General features: G+C 44.4%; 1 protein-coding gene across 1 annotated transcript in view; it reads left to right on the forward strand.

Annotated features, from left to right (window-relative positions):
- The first annotated feature begins 16753 nt into the window (after positions 1-16753).
- Positions 16754-20575, forward strand: part of Taok1 (TAO kinase 1) — an 84305-nt gene continuing 80483 nt past the window's right edge. Inside the window, exon 1 of the mRNA XM_050128605.1 lies at positions 16754-16903. The gene's annotated coding sequence lies outside the window, so the exon portion shown is untranslated. The remainder of the gene's footprint in view (positions 16904-20575) is intronic.

The raw sequence follows: 20575 nt of genomic DNA on the forward strand, positions 1-20575 counted from the left end.
GTGATCTATCACAGCCTGGCAATATTATTACTTTTTTACATCTATGTTTTTCCTGTGTGTGTGGAGGAGTAGGGTGTAGCTATAACATGGTGTAGAGATCAGAAGACAACATGTAGGAGTGGGTGCTCTCTGTTTCATCAGGTGGCTTCTGGGGCTCAAACTCAGGCTATCGGACTTGGCCGCGGCCATTTCTACCCACTGTGCTTCACTTGTGAGGCTTTCATAGTCCTTGGAAGATGCTGGGCTGCTGATTGACCGTGTGACCTTCAGTAAGTTGTCACCCCTCTTGAGGGATCTTCTTCACTCCAGGAAACAAGGAGGATTGGTTGAAGTCTGTGAACCACAGAGAAAAGTTAAGGATAGGATGGTATTGTCCTTGGTATCAAGAATACCAGAAGTGTTTGTGCTGTCGGTGCAAATGCCACTGCTGAATTCACGTGATTGCCAAAGGCTCAGCTGACACAGGGCTGTGGCGGGACATGGTTCCTTTGTTCAGACGGTAAACATGTGCGGTGTCAATTATACTAATGTGTGTTGCTCCAGTTGAAGCAGGAGGAGCTGGTGATGAGGCCAGGACACTGCACCTCATTCTGTCTGACCAGGAGCTCTCTGGCAACACGTTTTTCCTGTCTTTCTTTGTAACTGGTAATTAGGTTCTCAGCTGAGCTGTCAGGCATCTTGACAGGTTTCATGGGCAGTCACCATCTGACAATTTACAACTTTGGGTTTTTCACAGCTGCAATGTTCCCTCCCAGGAAACCAGAGTGTCTCAATCCTGTACTCTTCCCATTGTTTGGGGAGCAGGACCTGAGAGGAAGGCTAGCTTTCTCAATGCACTCTCTAGATCCCAAGCAGACAGGGCATGGGAAATCGTAGTATTTGTGTGTGTGAGAGCTGACTCTGTGGCTTGGTAATGAAATCGGAGTCATTAAAGCTAGAAATGGCAGGGGAATATGAGAATTTAATACAGCATCCTCTTCCTTCCTTCCTTTCTTCCGTTTTCTTTCTTTCTTTCCTTTTTTTTTTTTTTTGGAGACAGTCTCATGTAGCCCAGACTGTCCTGAAACTTGCTTTGTAGCCAAAGACGATCTTGAACTTCCAATCCTCCTGCCTCCATCTATTATTCTAGGATACAGCTATCCTCCACCATGTCTGGTTTACAAAAATCTGGAGATTAATCCCAGAGCTTCATGCATCCTAGGTAAGAACTCTACCAACCGAGCTATATTTCCAACCCAGAGCAATTTTTTCAATAGAGTTTGTTTGGAGTTTTTGTTTTTAATTCTTATTTTATTCCTGTATATTTGTGTGTATGTGTATACATGCATGTGGTAGCCAGAGGTGTCTTTTTGAATGACCTTAGTTTTTGAGACAAGGTCTTTCCTAAACCTGGAGCATGCCAAATTGGATAGAGCGACTGACTTGCAAGCCTCAAGAATCTTCCTGTTCCCACATCCCTAGTGCTGGCATTCAAGGCATTGCCTCAGCACCCAGCCTTTGTTTGTTTGTTGTTTTTTGAGACAGGGTTTCTCTGTGTAACAGCCCTGGCTATCCTGGAATTCCTTTTGTAGACCAGGTTGGCCTCAAACTCCGAGATCTGCCTGCCTCTGCCTCCCAAGTGCTGGGATTAAAGGCGTGCGCTGCCACCACACAGCAGATCTATTTCTTTTTATTTCACATGTATGAGTGTTTGTCTACCTGTGCGTATGTGCATTGCATGTGTTCCTGGTGTCTGTCGAAGTTCCAAGGGCATCAGATCCCTTGGAATTGCTATTATGGATGGTCGTGAGTCACCACGTGGGCACTGGGAATCAAGTCCTGGACCTCTGCAAGAAGAACAAGTGCTCTCATCTGTTGAACCTTCTCTCCAACCTCAACACTCAACTACTTATTTATGTATATTTTTATTTAATTTCTTTTTATTTTTTGAGGCAGGATCTCTCTGTGTAACAGTCCTAGCTGTTCTGGAACTCTCTTTGAATACCAGGCTGGCCTCCAACTCACAGAGATTCACCTGTCTCTGCCTCCCAAGTGCTGTGATTAAAGGTGTGCCCTACCGCAGAGCCTAACACCCAGCTTTTTAAAAAAAAAAAAAAAAAAAGTTTTTTTTTTTAAGTTTATTTAATTTTTTATGTGAATTGGTATGAAGGTGTCAGATCCCCTACAACTGGATCTTCAGACAGTTGTGAGCTGTCATGTGGGTGCTGGGAATTGAACCCTGGTCCTCTGGAAGAGCAGTCACTGCTCTTAACCACTGAGCCATCTCTCCAGCCCGTAACACCCAGCTTTTAAGCAGGTTCTGAGGATTATATTACAGGCTCTCATTCTTGCACTTTGTATCTCCCCAGCCCCCTGCCTACTTGAAGTTTTTTTTTTTTTTTTTTAAATACATATTTTTTCTTGCTTGTGCCTGCAGGACATGTAACTGCTACGGTCTTGTGTGGAGACCAGAGGACAAATTCCAGAATCATTTCTCTCTTTCTACCATGCGGGTCCTGGGGTTTAAACTCAGGTCGTCAGGCTTGTCAGCAGGTGCCTTGCTCACTAAGCTGTCTCTCCAGACCTTTCGCTTCTGTAGCCCAGGCTGGCCTTAAACCCACTGCAATCCTGCTCAGCCTCTTGAGTACTGTTGCTGTAGGCTGAACCACCATGCTAGCTGATAGAACATCTTTTCTCTCAATGTTGGGCATGAGCCAGGGCACTGCACTGGCTAGGCCAGAGCTCTATCTCTGCACTGCAACGCCAGCCCTTTCTGGCTGTTTTGAATGATAAAGCTGAAGAGAAAGTTCAAATAAAACCCCTAAGAGTTCATAGGGAATAGAAAACCTGACCAGGGACAAGGATGTGGCAAAACTAGGAGCTGCCAAAGTGGGATAGCTTGAGCCTGAGCGCTCTCAGGTCAGCTCAGGCAGCGGGGTGTGTGTGTGTGTGTGTGTGTTGTGTGTTTTCAGGTTTCAGTTCTTCCCCGTCTAGGTCAGAGCTCCTCAGATTGGCTTTGATGCTTATCCTGATCATGGCGCCAGTCAGACTGTGCCACAAAGCTGCTCATCTCTGCCTTTGCTAGCAACCATTGTCTTTCTTTCTGGCCACTGTAAGTTAGTTTCTTCATGGGGAACAGCCCTCCTCTATGCACAGGCTACCCGGGGATGGCAATGTTGAGTTTGTGTGTTCTGGGAATGGGATGCGATAGCAGAGTAAACCAGTGTCCGGCAAGCGATTCCTTCAGATTCAGTCAGTGCCAGGGACGTCATGAGGTTTTCCCTGGCGTTGGAGAGAAATAATTTCCTCTCTTCCTTGAGCATTGGTAGCGTGGCAACACTAATGAAATCGTTAACATTTATTGAGTGTTCAATTCTGTATCAGGGAGAGTTAGAAACACTGGACTTACTTTATTGTGTTCACAATAACCATATTAAGTATGTATGATTATTATTCCTTTTTATAAATGGTGGAATTGAGGCAGAGAGAGAGCTCTAGCTCAGGGCCTCATGCATGCTGAACGTGTAACTCACCATTGGACTCCATTGCCAGCCTGGCACAAAAAACTTGACTAAATTGTCCAGGGTCTCGGCCGTCAGCTAGCTATCAGATGTATTTTACAGGCATGAGGGAATGTAAGGACTGCAATTTGTGCTGCCTCTTGCTGTAAAGTCCCAAGCCAAAGTGAACACATTGGAAGACTTGTCCCGGAGTTGAAACCAGATTATTTAAACTCTGGAACGGCCTAAATCAACCTTCAGCTTGGACCTCTTTTTGTTTTCCTTAAGGAAGTCTCCTGCATTCCACCTTGGCCTTAAACTAAAACTTCTGGCCTTCTTGTCGCTGTTTTCCAGAATCTCTGACTGCAGGTATATTCTTCCGTGCTCTGACTGCAGGTATATTCTTCCGTGCCGCGTTTTCTGAAGCCCTGAGAGGTAAAGCTAAGACATTGTATAGGCAAGCACTGAGTTGTTCTCGGGTCTGTGTGTACATGTATGTATCTGTGTACATGGTGTATGCACAGAGAATGGAAATCAAAGTTTGCTATCTTCCTTAATTGCTCTCTGCCTTATTTTTTTTTTTTTTTTTTTTTGTTTTTCGAGACAGGGTTTCTCTGTGGCTTTTGGAGTCTGTCCTGGAACTAGCTCTGTAGACCAGGCTGGTCTCAGAGATCCGCCTGCCTCTGCCTCCCGAGTGCTGGGATTAAAGGCGTGCGCCACCACCGCCCGGCTTGTTTTTGTCTTTTGAGACAGTGTCTCTCTATATAGCTTGGCTGTCCTGGAACTCACCATGTAAACTGGGCTGGCTGGGAACTCAGAGAGTAAAGTCACGTGCCACCAAGCCCAGCTTGTTTCCTTCCCTCCCTCCCTCCTCCCTCCCTTCCTTCTCTTTCTTTCTTCCTACAAGTGTTAGACTTTCTCATGGGTTCTGAGCATCCAGACTCAGGCTCTCATGCTTGTACAGCCAGCACTTTACTGTAATTTTACCCATTTGCTTCCCACCTAAAAATAATTTAAAATCACGTGTGAGCCAAGATATTCTTGTTTTTCCTAAACTGCTTTGTGTCTGGTTTTGCATCGTTTATAACCAAAGAGTTCTTTCCCATGAGGCTATGCTCTTGAAGATAGGAGTACTGTCTGACTCATCTCTACATCCAGAGCCTGGCATAATGCACATAGCTGACATTCAGTGAGTACTAACTACCAGTTCCGTCATTCCACAACACTTTCTGGGCTGTGCTAGAAGCTGGGTAGGTGTAGAAAGTAGGATTCAAACTGAGTGCATGGATGCCATTTACCTACAGTCTCCAGAGAGAAGCCATTGTGAAATGAGCGTGATAGAGAGCTCCCGGCAACGACAGACTCACACACTGGAGTCCTCCAAAAACTGCTGTTACCTTGGTACTGTGTGTTTGACCTGGGGGTGTTTCTGGGATCTTGCCAGATGTTTGCAGGGTTGTCTGAGGCATTAGGAATGTTTGGAATGCTTCTCCATGGATTGACCATGCCACAGCTACAACTGTCACGTGAACCAGGCATTTTCTAGTAGGCACATTCATTCCCTGTATATCCTGGAGCTGGAGAGGTGGCTCAGCAACTAAGAGCACTGAGCACTCTTCCAGAGAACTTGGGTCTTATTCCCAGCATCCTCATGGCTGGTCACAACTGTATGTAACTCTAGTTTCAAGGGGCTCTGATGTCCTCTTTGGCCTCTCTGGGCACTGCTTGCAGGTGGTTCACAGACACACATGCAGACAAACCCCCATAAACACAAAGTTAAGATTAAAATTAAAAAAATACACCCTATCAGACAGTGGATTGTGCACAATTTTTTTGTGTTTGTTTTTCAAGTGTAAAGGCCACCACCACCCAGCAATTGTGTGCACACATTTAATCCCAGCACTCTGGAGGCAGACTAACACCGGAAATCTTTTAGATTCATTTCCTGTGTGTGTGTATGTGTGTGTATGGTATCAATGACAATATTCAGAATTGGAGAACATGGCACAAGTGGCGAGAGTGGGAAACACCCAAGAATCAGTGGTACCCTTGTTCTTAGTATGGACATATACAACTTTTAAACAAAATTCAATATACAGAGGAACGTACCCAGGTATTGGGAGCTGGATGTGGTGTATGTGAAGAGAAGAAGTGATGGGGATGTAACGGTGGCAGACGGCTTGCCTAGTGTGCACGAGTCCCCAGCATTTCAAAAATAAGCAAATGAACAAATGAGTAGAATTTTCCATCTCTCCGACTCCTCCAAAATGCTGGGCTCAAAGCCAGGCCCTCCTCCACGCTGGGTCAGTACTCTATCCCTGACCTCTACAACACCTTTAGATTAGGAGACTGACTTTTCATGGGGTAATAAGTATGTGCCCCCCTCATTTGATTTGAATTGCCACTTTTTACTTTTCTTCCTTTTTTGAGACAGGGACTCAAGTAACCCTCAAAACTTACTATGAGACCAAACCTAGTTTCGAACTCCTGATCCTTCTTTGGCTTCCAGCTCCAGAATCCTGGGATTATAGCTGTGGCACTCACTATACCTGGATGAACCGCCACTTTCAATCAAAATAAATAAAGATTTCTTACTAGTTCAGTATTACTACTTAGTTAAAAAGCAGTAACAATGACATAATCCTAAGGCAAACATGGCAGCCACACGCCTGTCATCTCAGCACTGGCACAGGGGAGACAGGAGGACCAGAAGTTGAAAGTGGGGCTGGGGATGTACTTCAGTTGGTAGAGTGCTTGTCCAGCATGGGAACAGCCTTAAGTTTTGGTCCCCAGTACATGTTTATAATGGAAGCACTTGGGCAGTGGAGGCAGGAGAGTCAGAAGTTCAAGAATTTTCTTTAAGGTCCTCCTTGAGTTCACAACGAACTCAAAGATAGCCTGGGCAGGAGACTACCTTAAACAAATAAACAAAGCCCAACCATAATTCCAGGGTGTTAAAAACATTGGCTTTTCTATGTTTTGATTGCCAGCTGTTTCTGTTTCAGTCCTGTGTGGCACAAATCTGATAAGAATTCGCATAGCTTTTTGTTTCTTAATCTTAGCAGATGTCAGGCAAAGGAAAACCCTGACAAAATCACAAATTGGTCTGGAAGATAAATTCCAAAAAAACCTCTCAGTCCACAAACATTCTGCCCAACCTTTTCCATCGTCACAGATGTCCCAGACAATCACAGTTATGAGACACCGATCATGGGATGCCTGCCAGTGGGTAGTGTCAGAGCAGTGGGATAAATATTTACCCCCTTACACATAGGCAATAATAGCCAGCCATGTAAAACATTTTCCATGGGTTAGGCACGGAGCTAAGCTAAGCGTTTTACATGTTATTTTATTTAATCCTCCTATAACCCTCTGAGGGGGCTAATGTCAACTCCATTTTATTAAATGGCACTTTAGATTGAACCCGGAGTCTTGTGCATGTCAGGCAAGCAATTCACTAATGAGCAGAGTCTTCAGCTCTCAATTAACCCCATTTCACAGATGAAGAGACACTCACGCGGCATACTTTTTTTTAATGATACAAAGTTGACGATCGGTGATGGAGCCGGGACTGCAAAGTCAGTGTTTTCAATGACAGCCGCTACTCTTTTCCATCCAAGGCTTAATTTCTCCAGGGCTGGCTTCTTTTAGGTTCTTTTAGGCAGATGCTTTAACTTATTCATGGCTTGCTGCAGAAGCTTATCCGATACTCGAGACAGAAAGTTTTCCAGGTCATGACTTTCTCAGACCGAATTGCACACTACCATCTTTTGGTACCCGGACCCAACATCCACTTATTCTTGTGGTTTAAAATGGAAGGAATGTTCCTTCCACTTGCAGGGTATTTTTTTTAAAAGATTGCATCTCTCTAGTGCTCCCTCCCTGCTTCTTTCCCAAACCCATTCCTTCTTCCTTCTTTCCAGTGCTAGGAATCAAACCTATGGTTTTGTGCATAAGACTGGGCTTGAAAAAGATGTTCACAAGATGGATCATATTACTGGAGAATAGAAACTTAACAAGTAACTCTAGGGGCTAAAGAGATGGCTCAATGGTCTTCTGGAGGCCCTGGGTTCGATTCACAATAACCACATGACAGCTTACAACTGTCTGTAACTCCAGCTCAGAGTGATTCCAACATTCTAACACAGACATACATACAGGAAAAACACTACTATACATAAATAAAAATAAATAATGTTTTTTTAAAAGAAGAAGTAACTCTGAAACCAGGCATCATGGTGCACTCCTTTAAACCCAGCCCTGAGGAGGCAGGAGGAGCTCTGTGAGTGTGAGGCCAGTTTGGTCTGTATAGTGAGTTCCAGGACAGCCAGAGCTACACGTGAGACCTTGGCTCAAAAAGCAAAAACAAACAAACAAAACAACAAGAAACAAACAAAACAAATACAACAACAAAACAAGAAACAAGCAAAAACCCCAAAACTAAAGCAAAGCAAGAGCCCAGCCACCACAAGAAAAAAGCAACTCTGTACATGCCGAGCTTTATCTTCTGGCCTGTGAAAGAGCTTCTAACAGGCATCATTCCAGAGACCTCTGAGTGAGGGGTGACAGCCACATTGTAATCTGCTCTTCAAGGCTGCTCCTGGCACTAAAGCCAAATCTATGGCTGCACGGAAAAATGGGAGTCAGGGGCTCTAATTATCCAAGAGAAAGGGAGATAGACACAGGAGGGAGTGTTTAATAAAGAAAAAAAAATCCCTGGGTACACTGATAACACCCTACGGTCCCCTGAATGGCCTTCTTTCTAGTAACACATTTATTTATTTGACAGTTATTGCTCTTGAAGTGCCTCGCTATTTGTTTCTAAACGGATGACTCCAAGACACATCCTTCTTAGCAAAGTACATCCTCTCATTCAGCTTTCTTTCTGTGTGTCTGTCTTTTCTTCTCTTGTGAGGTAATAAAGATTTCTTTATTTTATTTTATTTTTTTTCTTTTTGGTATTTTTAAGACAGGGTTTCTGTGTAACTGTCCTGGAACTCACTCTGTAGATCAGGCTGTCCTTGAACTCAGAGATCCGACTGCCTCTGTTTCCATAGAGTACTGGGGTTAAAGTCGTGCTCCAGCACTATCGAGTGGGCACAGAGATTTCTATAGGGAATGCCAATGTGATTGCAAAAAGCTAACACTAACTGACATTGGAGAGAAAAGTTACCACCAACAATTAATTTCTCACTTAAATGTTTTTATTCTGTTTGTTACTAGGGATTGAACCTAGGGCTTTATGCATTCTAAGCAGGAGCTCTACCACAAGGCAACATTTCCAACCCCCCTTTTTTTTCCTTAACTTTTAATGACTGGGCATGGTGGCATATACCTTTAGTCCCAACACTTGGGAGACAAAGGCAGGGTGATCTTTGTGGGTTCCAGGCCAGCCAAGGCTATATGGTAACACCCCGTCTCAAGAAACAAACAAGCAAACAAACAAACCAAAACCAAAACAAATAATCAGAGTCTGCGTTCTATCTTTATTTACTGGCTGCGATGTTACCTGAAGTTACTTAACTTCTCCAAGTTTCTTGTTGGGAACCATCATTGTCTTACCTCTTTTCAAGGGGACTGGAGAGACCACAGAAACAAAAAATGTGAACATTTCTTGACACAGAGTAACTCTAAACAATAGATCTGTACTTCATTTATTTAAGCCAGGAGTGGTGGTATACTCCTGTGATCACAGTCTAGGGTTGGATGAGTCAGGAGGATCAGGAGTTTAGGAGTTCAAGGTGATTCTTGGCTACATACTGAGTTCCAGGCCAGGCTGGGCTAGATGAACTACATGAAATCCTGTCTCCAACACTAAAAAAAGAATGCTGACATTCAACAGGAATTCAACAAAGTTGCTTTTTCTTCTTTCCATTCCAGGGTAGAGGATTCTTGTCTGGATTTGTTTAAATTTTTGTTACATTTACTTATTGTCTGTGGGAGGGGAAGGGGCATATGTGTCACTGCATCCAGCGGAGCTCAGAGGTTCGCCCCCTCCGCTATGTGCTTCCTACCCAGGAAGCTCACTCAGGCTGTCAGGCTTCTGGCAGCCCTTGCTTTCTGCTTGCCTGTTTGTTTTTTAGGTTGAGTTTTACTTTCTAGCCTAGGCTGGCCTTGAATTCAAGGCAATCCTCCTGCATCAGCCTCCCAAGTGCTAGGATCCATAGGCATAGCCATCATATCACATGCCAATAACTACTTGTTAAATTGAGGTCACCATGACTTAGTTCTTGACGGGGTGACAATCCTGAAGAGTCCCTTTGGACAGATGGTCATGTTTTTCAGTCCCCCGATGACGCACTGACAAACTATCTTTTTCAAATGCAGATATATGTATGACAACAACTGAACAGACATGACACATACTTGGGCATCTCTTACACATACCAGGAATGTTTCTATCACGCAAATCCTTGGTCAGCAGTTGACAAGAACACAAGATGATAGAAATACGGTGTGCTGGGGATCCATTCATGCTTAGGTTCAGATTCTAGCTCTGCCCTCCTCTACCAGCTCTGTGATTTGCAATATACGGTGCAAGTTCTTCGTACCTTGGGCTACTTGTAATGGAAGCAATAATATTGATAGAGCTTTGTCACTTTGAGAATAATTTTTCTATCAAGATCAAGACATCATTGGTACTACTTGTTTTCCTTTAACAGTTTTCTGGCCCCAATTCAAAGGAAACCTAATTGAGATATGAAAAACCCTTTCAAAGTGACATTCAGCTTGAATGTTGCAGGACTTAGTGAACGAGAGAAGCCATAGGGATTTCAGCTACACCCTAGGAGCAACATATTAATAATTTAGAGTAATAGGTCAAGATGGTGGGACATTTTGTTTTGTTTTGAGAATCTGAGCTTAATTCCCAGCCCTAAACAAAACAAACCACCTCTTCTCTTTATGTTAGGGAAATGGGGAGGAATGGGACTACTTGTAGCAGCTGAGGTGGAGGTTAAGTATGAGATTGGAGTGGTGGCAAACACACAGAAAAACACCAGGTGGGAGCCAGCCACTGGGGTGGGTGTACACCTACAATTTTCGTACATTGAAGCTTGGGGCAAGAGGATGGCCATAACTTTGAAGTCAGCCTACCTGGGGTCTATAGTGAGTTCAAGGTCAGCTTTCCTACTTAAGGAGCCCTGCATCAAAAACCCTGACAGTGTGGAGTCCAGGTGGCTCTTGCTGGTTCATAATTGCCTTTAATTCCAACCCTAGAGTGATCTGAAGTCTTGGGCTTCTGCAGGTATCTTCACTTACATGCACACACCCATCACCCTACCGAATTAAAAATAATAACTCTTGAGAGGCTGAGGTGGAGAATCTCTGTGAGTTTGATACCAGTCTGAGCTACAGAGTGAGTTCCAGGACAGCTACGGCTACACAGAGAGACCCTGTCTTGAAAAGCAAAACAAAGCAACAACAACAAAAACAAACAAACAAAAACAAAACAAAACTTCAAACCCAACTAATCAAACAAACCCCCATAAAATATTTTAGAAACATCAATCCTAAAAAATAAGTTTATCCTAAATACAATCAAACCTTTAGGTTTAACTACTAATTTTGAGGAAATATATTATATGATATATTTATATAAATATATTTGCTTTGAAGCAAATAGAAATCCTCGACATCACGAGGATACAACTGAAATCCAGATGTGGAAGATTTTTATAGGGTATTTGCTTCTTTCTCTTTCTGAGAAAAGACCCCACAGTACTCTAGGTTGACCTCGAACTTGCAGCAATCTTCCTACCTCAGTCTTCCAGGCCTGAACTACCATCCTTAGCATTATGATTTAATTTCTTTGGCAAGTAAACTTTATACAAATGATGAGAAAGAAAAGAGACAAACTAAGAAGGTCTAAGTGGGGAGCTGGGGAGATGACTCAGTGGCTAAGAGCTGACTGTTCTTCCAGAGGACCTGGGTTCAATTTACAACACCTACATGGCAACTTAGAGCTGTCTGAGACTCCAAGATCTGACACCCCCCACATAGACATACACAGATACAGAAAATAAAAACAAACAATTAAAAAAAAGAAGGTATAAGTGACAGGGAAGTTTTTGTACATGAAAACAAGGTGAGGCTACATCTTTATTAGTCAAGTGCAAGGTGTGAATCATGTTCAGATTACAATTCAGATAAATGAACTGTAAAAGATGTTTTTGGAAATTACTGGGATAAATGATCATGGATTAATATTAAATACTATTAAAAATTTAGACAAGTCATATAAAGATGTTGTAATAAAGCTAGGCAGTGGTGGCACAGCCTTTAAAAAGAAAAAGGCAAAATGTTAGCTAGGCATGGTAGAATAAGCCTGTAAGGCCAGAATTTAGGAACCGGAGACAGGAGGATTAGGAATTCAGGCCAGCCTTAGCTACACAGAGTGTTTGAGGCCAGCCTGGGATATAAGAAACCTTGTTTCATGCCTCCCCCATCACAAAAAAAGTTGCAAACAAGTAAAACTGGATGACAGTCACGGAAATTCCTATTCTATACTAATTCTATTTTATCTGTCTCAAGTTTCCCATAAAAATACTATGGGAGGGCTCAAATCTCTGTCTGTTCCCATGTATGAAAATAACGAGGTAGCTGAGAACATTTTGGGGTGTGTGTGAGGATGTGTCTTGGCATGAGCTCCCTTACAGGGTTATACCCCCAGGCTCTGGGAGAAAGCATTCTTATGGTGACAATCTCTTGCTGAAATAGACCAGAATTAGAGGGACATATATTTTAAGTGCTGGGTGGAGGAAGAGGGAGGGGCCCTGTCAGAAAAGGAAGGTAGAAATTATCATTATTATTACTATTAATTTGGTTTTTCAAGACAGGATTTCTCTGTAGCCTTGGCTGTCCTGGATTTTGCTCTGACACAGAGATCCACCTGCCTCTGCCTCCTGAGCACTGGGAATAGGGTGTGCGCATGCCACCACTGCCTGTGAAAACTGGTTTTTGAGGGGTGTTGAAAACCAAGGAGGAACAGTTTCAAGGTGTAAGGAGTGACAGCTAGGCCACATGTTGTAGATGACAGGAAGGAAAGGGTTAAATGTGTTCACCGATATACAACCAAGATCAATCTGATTAAGAAGTTGCCCCAGAAGACGGATCGTGAAGGGAAGGGAGGAAGGGAGGCGAAGATTGTCGCTTCTCCCCATCCCCATGGAGAAACTGATGCCTGTGTTTTATGCTGAGAGGAAGTTGTCATTTGAGAGTTGATGAGGGTATAGGCAGAAAGAGGAACCAGTGACTCATGGAACAAGGCTCTTGACTCCAACAGGAGTATTGAGGACAGTCACGTGCACACTGCTGAAGCAGAGGGCTTATTTTTCTGACACTGGTCAATTTACCTCCAGAATATCCTAAAATTTGAATTGTTCAAATTAAATTATGTTTTCCCTTTCTTTTAAAAAATTATTTATTTTATGTGCATTGGTGTTTTGCCTGCATGTATGTCTGTGTGAGGGTGTCAGATCTTGGAGTTATAGACAGTTGTTAGCTGCCATGTGGGTGCTGAGACTTGTACCTGGGTTCTCTGGAAGAGTAGTCGGTTCTCTTAACCGCTGAGCCAGTGTTTTTGCTTTCTAAGTAAAATTTGCTCATAGAACTACCAAGACGGATCTATTTATTGAAGTCGATACGTTTGTTAATGAGACATCATTGCGGTGCCTGGTAGTCTAATTTAGGGCCGTATGCATGCTCGACAACTGTTGTCCATCGGAACTCTACCCAGGCTGCAAATTTTCCTTTCCTCCTCCTCCTCTTTGTTGTCCTTGTTGACACATGATCTCACTAAGTAGCCAAGGCTGGCCTGGAATCATCCTCCTGCCTCAGCCTCCCAAGTGCTCAGGTTACAGTCATAAGCCACCACCCAAACAAACAGTCCATAATTTTGCGTATGTGTATGCGTGTGTGTTTGCCCGTGGAACTTGTGCATGTGGATGACAGACGTCCACATCAGATGTCTCCCTTTATGGCTCGCCACATTTTTGTTTTTATGTGCGTTTGTTTGTTTTGAAGCATCAGACTTTCTACATTATCCCTGGCTGTCCTGGAACTCACTAATGTAAACTAGGCTGGTCTTGAACTCACAGAGATCCACTTGCCTCTGTTTCCCAAAGGCTGGGTCTAAAGGTGTGAGCCACCATGTTTGACCTCCACTTTAAAAAAAATTATTATTAGTATGTGGGTGTATGATGCCACAATGAGCCACTATGCACGAGCCACCATGCTGTCTCTCCTCTTCAAAACATTATCATTAATATGTGGGTGTATGATATGCACACGTAGGCATGAACACTGCAGTGTCAGGTGTGGTGGTCAGAGAAGAACTTTGTGGAATCAGTTCTCTTCTCCAGCCTCTACTTGAGTTCCAGGGATTGAACTCAAGGCATCAGACTTTCAAGGCAAGATCTTTTACCCACAGTGAGCCACCTTGCTAACCCTTCACTTTATACCCCCCTTGTTTTATATAGTTTATATAGTTTATTTATATTTATATAGCTTATTTTACATTCCGACTTTGGTTCCCCTCCCTCCTCTCCATCCAGTCCCTTACTTTATTTTTTGAGACAAAGTCTCTCACTAAACCTGGAATTTGCCCTATTTGACTGGACTGGATGCTTGTGAGTCTGGCATCCTCTTTATCTCCGCAGTATGGGGATTATAGGTGCAAACCCTATGGGTGCCGGGCATCTGGACTAATGACCTCCTGCTTGTGTGGCCGGCACTTCATTAGCTGGGCCATCTCCCTAGCTCCAGCACAGTCTTAAATGGCTTTAGGTGTTCTTTTTGTGTATCCACTTGGTTTTGAGTTTTGTATAATCCAGATAGGCTCAAACTCTTTATGCTTACCTTCACTTTGAACTGCCGATTCTCCAGTCTCCACACCAAACACCAAAATACTGGGAGAGTTACAGCCATGGGTCACCACACTAGGAGAACAAAACATACACAAATGCAGATCCGGTAGAGGGTACCTGAGGGCATCGGACAGTATAAAGCTAGAGTTACAGTTGGTTATGAGCTGCCCCACATGGGTGCTGAGCTCTGAACTCCTGTCCTCTGCAAGAGCAAGCAGTACTTGCTCTCAACTTCTCAACCCTCTCTCTCTCTCCACACACACACACACACACACACACACACACACACACACACGTATATATGTGTATACAGGGTGTTAATTTGTTGCCTAAACTAGCTTTCAACTCAGACTTGCAATTTCTTGCCTTAGCCTCTTGTGTGGTGCATTACGGATTACTGGTGTGCACCATCACAACCCAACCCATTCACCTGATGTAACAATCGAGGCCAGTCTGTTCTACATAAGGGGTCCCAGGCTAGCTAGGTATAAGGGGTGACTCGAGAGAGATGTGTGTGTGTGTGTGTGTGTGTAAGGGAGGGGGGGGGGAAACAAACACTACCGGATTGATTTTTTGTTTGTTTGTTTCGAGACAGGGTTTCTCTGTATAGGTTTGGAGCCTGCCTTGGAGCTAGCTTTGTAGACCAGGCTGGCCTCTAACTCACAAAGATCCACCTGCCTCTGTCTCCCAAGAGCTAGGATTGAAGGTCTGCGCCGTTTTTTTGTGTTTTTTTTTTTAAATTTTTTTTTATATTTTTCGAGACAGGGTTTCTCCGTAGCTTTTGGTTCCTGTCCTGGAACTAGCTCTTGTAGCCCAGGCTGGCCTCGAACTCACAGAGATCCCCCTGCCTCTGCCTCCCGAGTGCTGGGATTAAAGACGTGCACCACCACCTCCCGGCTATGTTTTTTTTTTGGGGGGGGGACAGGGTTTCTCTGTAGCTTTGGGACCTGTCCTAGAACTAGCTCTTGTAGACCAGGCTGNTCTCTCTCTCGACAGAGTTTTTTTCTGTGTAACAGACCTGCCTGAAACTTGCTTTGTTAACAGCCTTGAACTCATTGAGATCCGCCTGCCCTCTGCCTCCCAGGTGCTGGAACCAAAAGCTTTTGCCACCACCGACTACTGGATGGATTTTAAAAAACACTTCTAAACCCATGATAAGATTTACCTCTTTCCTTTATAGGATCTTTTGGTTTGCTGCTTTTTAAGAAAGAACTATTTTAATATTTTTTTTAGACTGGATTTTACTGTTTATCCCTGACAGACCTGGAACCCACTATGTAGCAGATCAAACTCAGATCCGCCTGTCACTGCCCCGAGCGCTGGGAATAAAGGGGTGTGCCACCAGTTTGCTGCTTTTATACTGAAAAAAGTTTCTTCCTAAGTCCACAAAGCCTTTTTAAGTCGCTTTCCTTCTATCACAGATATACAGGGTGGTTTACAGGCAAGTCTAACTGCTGTTCCAAATTCAACTATTAGAATCGTACGAACGGAGCTACTTAGTGATTATGCTGCCAAGTTTATGCCTGGATCCCACGAGGAGTCCAACTAAGGTGTGTAGGAATGAAATGTTCTACACTTTGGAGCAAACTTTCACTTTGGCAGGATTAGTGGGAGGCTGATGTTCTGGAGGTGGGAAGGGGGAAGAAGAGTGCAGACAAGCTCATCTCCCTAGGATTTCCGGGCTGAACAGCATGCACCTGACGCCCGCGTGGCACTACCCAGCTGAGTGTGGAACTGGACCCAGCCCAGTACTCAAGGCAGCTCGAGCAACACCGCCCAGCCTAAGTATTCGCGCGCTCCCGGGAACGCGCGCGCGCACGCAGGCGTGTCTCGAGCAGGGTCGGGCCTGTCAGGCAAGAAATCTCGCGAGATCTGAGACTGAGATGTCTGTCGGGAGGAGGGGAGTGGTGTCGGGGAAGGGGGGGGAACCTGGGCAGCGGCCGAGCTCTGTGGCTTCAGGGCTTGGAAGGAGAGAGGGAGGGTGGCGAGGAGAGTGAGTCGGTGCCGCCGCCCGCTTGAGGAGAGAGGAGGGGTCCCACTCGTCTTGCGCCCTTCGCGGGCCGAGAGCGCGGAGCAGTCGCGAAACTCCCAGGCCTCTCGGCCCCTGGGGACCCCGCCCCGCCGCCCGCCGGCCCGCGGCCTCTCTTCCCTTTGTGAGCGCCCCCTTCCCAGGGGTGCTGGTGGTGGCGGAGGGGTGCGCGTGGGCCCGCCCGCCGAGGGGCCGCGGCGGGGGACCGACTGGGCCTCGGCTGTGAGAACCCGAGGCGGCCGAGGCCCGGGCCGGTTCCCCCGAGGCGGCGGCGGCGGCTCCCGGCACTTCCCCGCGCCATCTTAACTGAGCCCGAGCGTTAAGGGCGCCTCCTCGACCCCGGTTGTCCCCTCGCTCCCCCCCCCCCCCCGCCCCCTTGTCGCAGAGCTTGGGCTGGGCGGCTGGGGGGGGGGGCGGCGGTCTGTCGCCGGGCCCCCTCCTCCTCCCTCCTCGCTCTCCAGCACCGCGGCCACTGGAGCGCTCCAGGGGTCTGCGCCTGCCTACTCCGCCCCAGATCTGCCGGCGAAGGGGTAAGGGCACCTCTGCTTTGGGAAAGGAAGACATGGAGGGGGCGGGGAAATTCGGCCCACTCAGGCCTCTGGGTGGAGGGAGAGATCTAGGGGTAGAGTGGGGGAGGGAGACAAGGAGGGTCTGTGATTCTGTGGGTGGGGTGAAGACACTGGTGAGCTGGGTGCCCTCCTGTTTCTAGGGGCCAGAGCAATTGCATTCCTTTTTCCTGAGGGTCACCGGAAGAGGTGGTGGAAGGGGATGTTTCTAGGAAGGTGTGGCCCTAGTAGGGAGATTTGAGTTGACGTGCACCCCGACTTAAAGGCGCGAGGTCCCTTTCAGGTCTCCTCAGCCTGCTCCTCCTCCTTTGTAGTGTCTGTATTCTTGGGAATGGAGAATGCTCTGGGTAGCCAACTGGATAACTCCCTCGCCCCCCTGCAGGAAATCTATACCTTCTTCTGTAGGGGGTGATGGAAGCATTTCTGTCCCCCCCCTTCCCCCTCTCTCTGTCCTCTAGTCTACTGCAATGCTGCAGAAGTCCAAGTCAGTTTCTTCATACACAGACCCATATATATACACGCAAGTAATGGCGCTTTCCTTGGGGAGGTTAGTTTTTTTCCCCTTTGGTTTTAAATCGATTACAGTACTGTTCGGATTTTTCCCCTGAGATATGCCCATAGGAAGTATGACCGTAGTACTGTTGGTATATGGCCTCATGTTAGAACAGTTTGCTTGCTCTGTTTTGAGAGAGAGGATGCCTGGGATTGACTTTTGGCACGGCTGTTGGGTGGGTTAGTTTTTGTTAGGTTTAATAAAGTAATTTTATACCCCTCCCATTATTCTTTCCCCTTCCCCCTTTTCTTCTTTAGCTTTTGTAGTTCTTGGAGAATTATTAGAAATTATTATATTCAAACTGTCAGATGATCAGACATTTGCCCCTGGACTGTGACTTTGTAAGATTAATACTGTTTTGCATGACATTGATACAGAAATTTCTGAAAATGATTATGCTACAAACTTTTATGTAGCCGATGTTGCTTCTTAAGGAAATGAAAGGTAATGCTCCCAATTATGCTGTGGTCTGTATCCTGTACTCTCCCGCTCCCCTTTTGCTGCATGTCATACTTGTTTAAAAGAATCCATCTTGTCTGGTTTGTCAACAGGACTTGTTGATTTTGTCCTGAGTAGAAGTAAAAATAGCAGTTTGGGCATTTTGGTAAGTGCCTTCTGAAATAAATTAGCATTCAGGTCTTGAAGAAGTCTTGATATACATTTTTTACTTTTTTTTTCTTCCTTAAAGGAGTCTTGATGTACAAACACATCCCCCCACCCCCTTTTTATAGAAAGGGTCTTTGTGTTCAGGCTGCCTTGAACTCAGCAATCTTCCTGCCTAACTCTCCCATGTGCTGGGATTACAAGTGTGAGCCTCCACACCTGACTCCATTTTTTTTCTTTAACTATTTAGTTTTACTAGTGAAATGATTTTAAAAAATGTTCCATATGTGAATATTAGCAGTAATAAAGATTACTAAAATATGTTAATGAATTGTCTTGACATTATTAACAAATGATATTTGATGTCTGAACTTAGTGAGTTACTTTTAAGTTATGAATACAAAGATTTAAAGCTGTAGCAGTAGTATTAGGCATTGATTTAAGGTCTATCTCATGTAGCACAGGGTAGTGTAACTGTGTAGCTGAGGCTGACTTACTGATACCTCTGTCTCCAACTTCCCAAGTTCTAGAATTACAGGTGTCTGCCTGCCACCATCCAGTTTAAACAAACAAAAAACAAAAAGAAAAGGCAAAACAAAAAAACAGGATCTTGGCTGGGCAGTGGTGGCGCACAATTTTTATCCGAGCACTTGGGAGGCAGAGGCAGGTGGATTGTGAGATTGAGGCCAACTTTGTCTGTAGAGCTAGTTCCAGGACAGCTACCACTGTTAAACAGAAAAACCCTGTCTTGATAAACCTCAAACAAACAAACAAACAAGCAAACAAAAAACCCAGAGTCTTTTTGAAACCCTGTCTTAAAAAACCAAAACAACACCAGGGTCTTATTACATAGTAGTGAGTTCCTTGGCTGACCTGCAACTTGCTATGCAGGCTAGACTGGCCTCAAATTCACAAGAGATCTCCCTGTCTCTGCCTGCTGTGTGCTGGGATTACAGGTGTGGACCACCATGCTTGTCCTAAATTCTTTTATTTCATGATTTTGAGAAAGCTGTGTTATGTTTTTCTCAAAAATGAAACTTTCTGCCTTATTTTAATATTCACCCCAGTTCATTTAATGTAAGTAGCACCATTCAATTGATTCTTTTGGTGGTGGAACAAGATTTTGTGTAGTCCAGATTATCTTTAAATGTTGTATAGCTGAGGCTAACCCTGACCTGAACCTCAGGTGTAATCTGTGCCAATGTGCCTGGAATTTGTTGTTTTTGTTGAGGGAGTTTTTTTGTTTTTGTTATTTTGGTTTTTCAAGACAAGGTTTCTCTGTGTAGCTTTGGAGCCTGTCCTGTAACTCTTTTGACCTCAAACGCAGAGAGATCCACCTGCCTCAGCTTCTTGAGTGCTGGGATTAAAGGCATGAGCCATCAAAGCCCGATGAGGGAGGTTCTTACTATGCAGTCTTGGCTGGCCTTGAATTTGTGGCAGTTGTAGTGCCTTAATCTTTTAGTGCTGAGCTATTGTGCCAAGAGCTATTTGACTCTTTACTTCATGACATAAAGTGCATGTTGTCCTATTTGAAGGATATCTAGTTTTCTCCCCATACAGAAAAAGTTAGGTCATGCTTAATTTTCTGTTTTATGGTTTGTTGTTGATAATGGGTTCATATCATACTAGCAAATAGAAATCCAAACATACTGCTTAGCAAAGAGTGACTATTTTTATCTTGGAAAGATGCAAGAAGAGTGACTTACCAATAATGGCCACAAAGCTTAAGGATATACAGGGTATAGGTTTAATTGCTTACTTTACTATTTCATATTAGAACTAAGGCATCTTCTCTATAGCTGGTAGCAGTGGCAAAAGTATGTTGGTGATCAGTTAAAGAAATTTATTATTAAGGAAAGAACTATCTGAGGGTTTTTTCATGACTTCTGATGCTACTGTCAGAGAATACTGAGAGCTGTTAGTCTGAGTTGATTCCAGATTAGTGTGGTGCTTATGTTTCTAAATAGTTCATCCACAAAATGGAGTGTACATCACTTCCTGTTCTTTCACAACTGGCTCTTTCTCTGGATTCCCTTTTAATGACTTAATTTTTGGCATTTTGATATCTGATTTGTTAATTTGGTTATTCTCATGCTTTATAAATGGAAGAATTTCTAAGAATTAACTGTTTTAGAGGATTTTAATGGAGTACTTTTTTTTTTTTTTTAAAAGCATCTCTTTGTGAATCCTAGTTGGCCTGAAACTCAGTAGGTAGACCAGGGTGTCCTGAACTTGCTGCAGTTCAGCCTTTGCCCAGGCGTGCTCCACCAAGACTGGTTTAACTGAATTTGCTTTGTTGACCAGGCTGGCCTTTTCACAGAGTTCCTCTTGTCTCTACCTCCCAAATGCTGGGATTAAAGGTGTGTGCCACTACTGGCCAATTTAAGAGTGTCTTTAAAAAAAAAAATGTGTATGTCCATGTGTGTGGGATGATGTTGAGTCTCTTGCCTTATTCCTTTTTTTTTTTTTTTTTTTGTTTT

The sequence above is a fragment of the Alexandromys fortis genome, unplaced genomic scaffold (genome assembly GCF_014885135.2).
Source record: "Alexandromys fortis isolate MF-2015 unplaced genomic scaffold, M_Fortis_MF-2015_v1.1 scaffold_80, whole genome shotgun sequence".
NCBI classification, from domain to species: domain Eukaryota; kingdom Metazoa; phylum Chordata; class Mammalia; order Rodentia; family Cricetidae; genus Alexandromys; species Alexandromys fortis.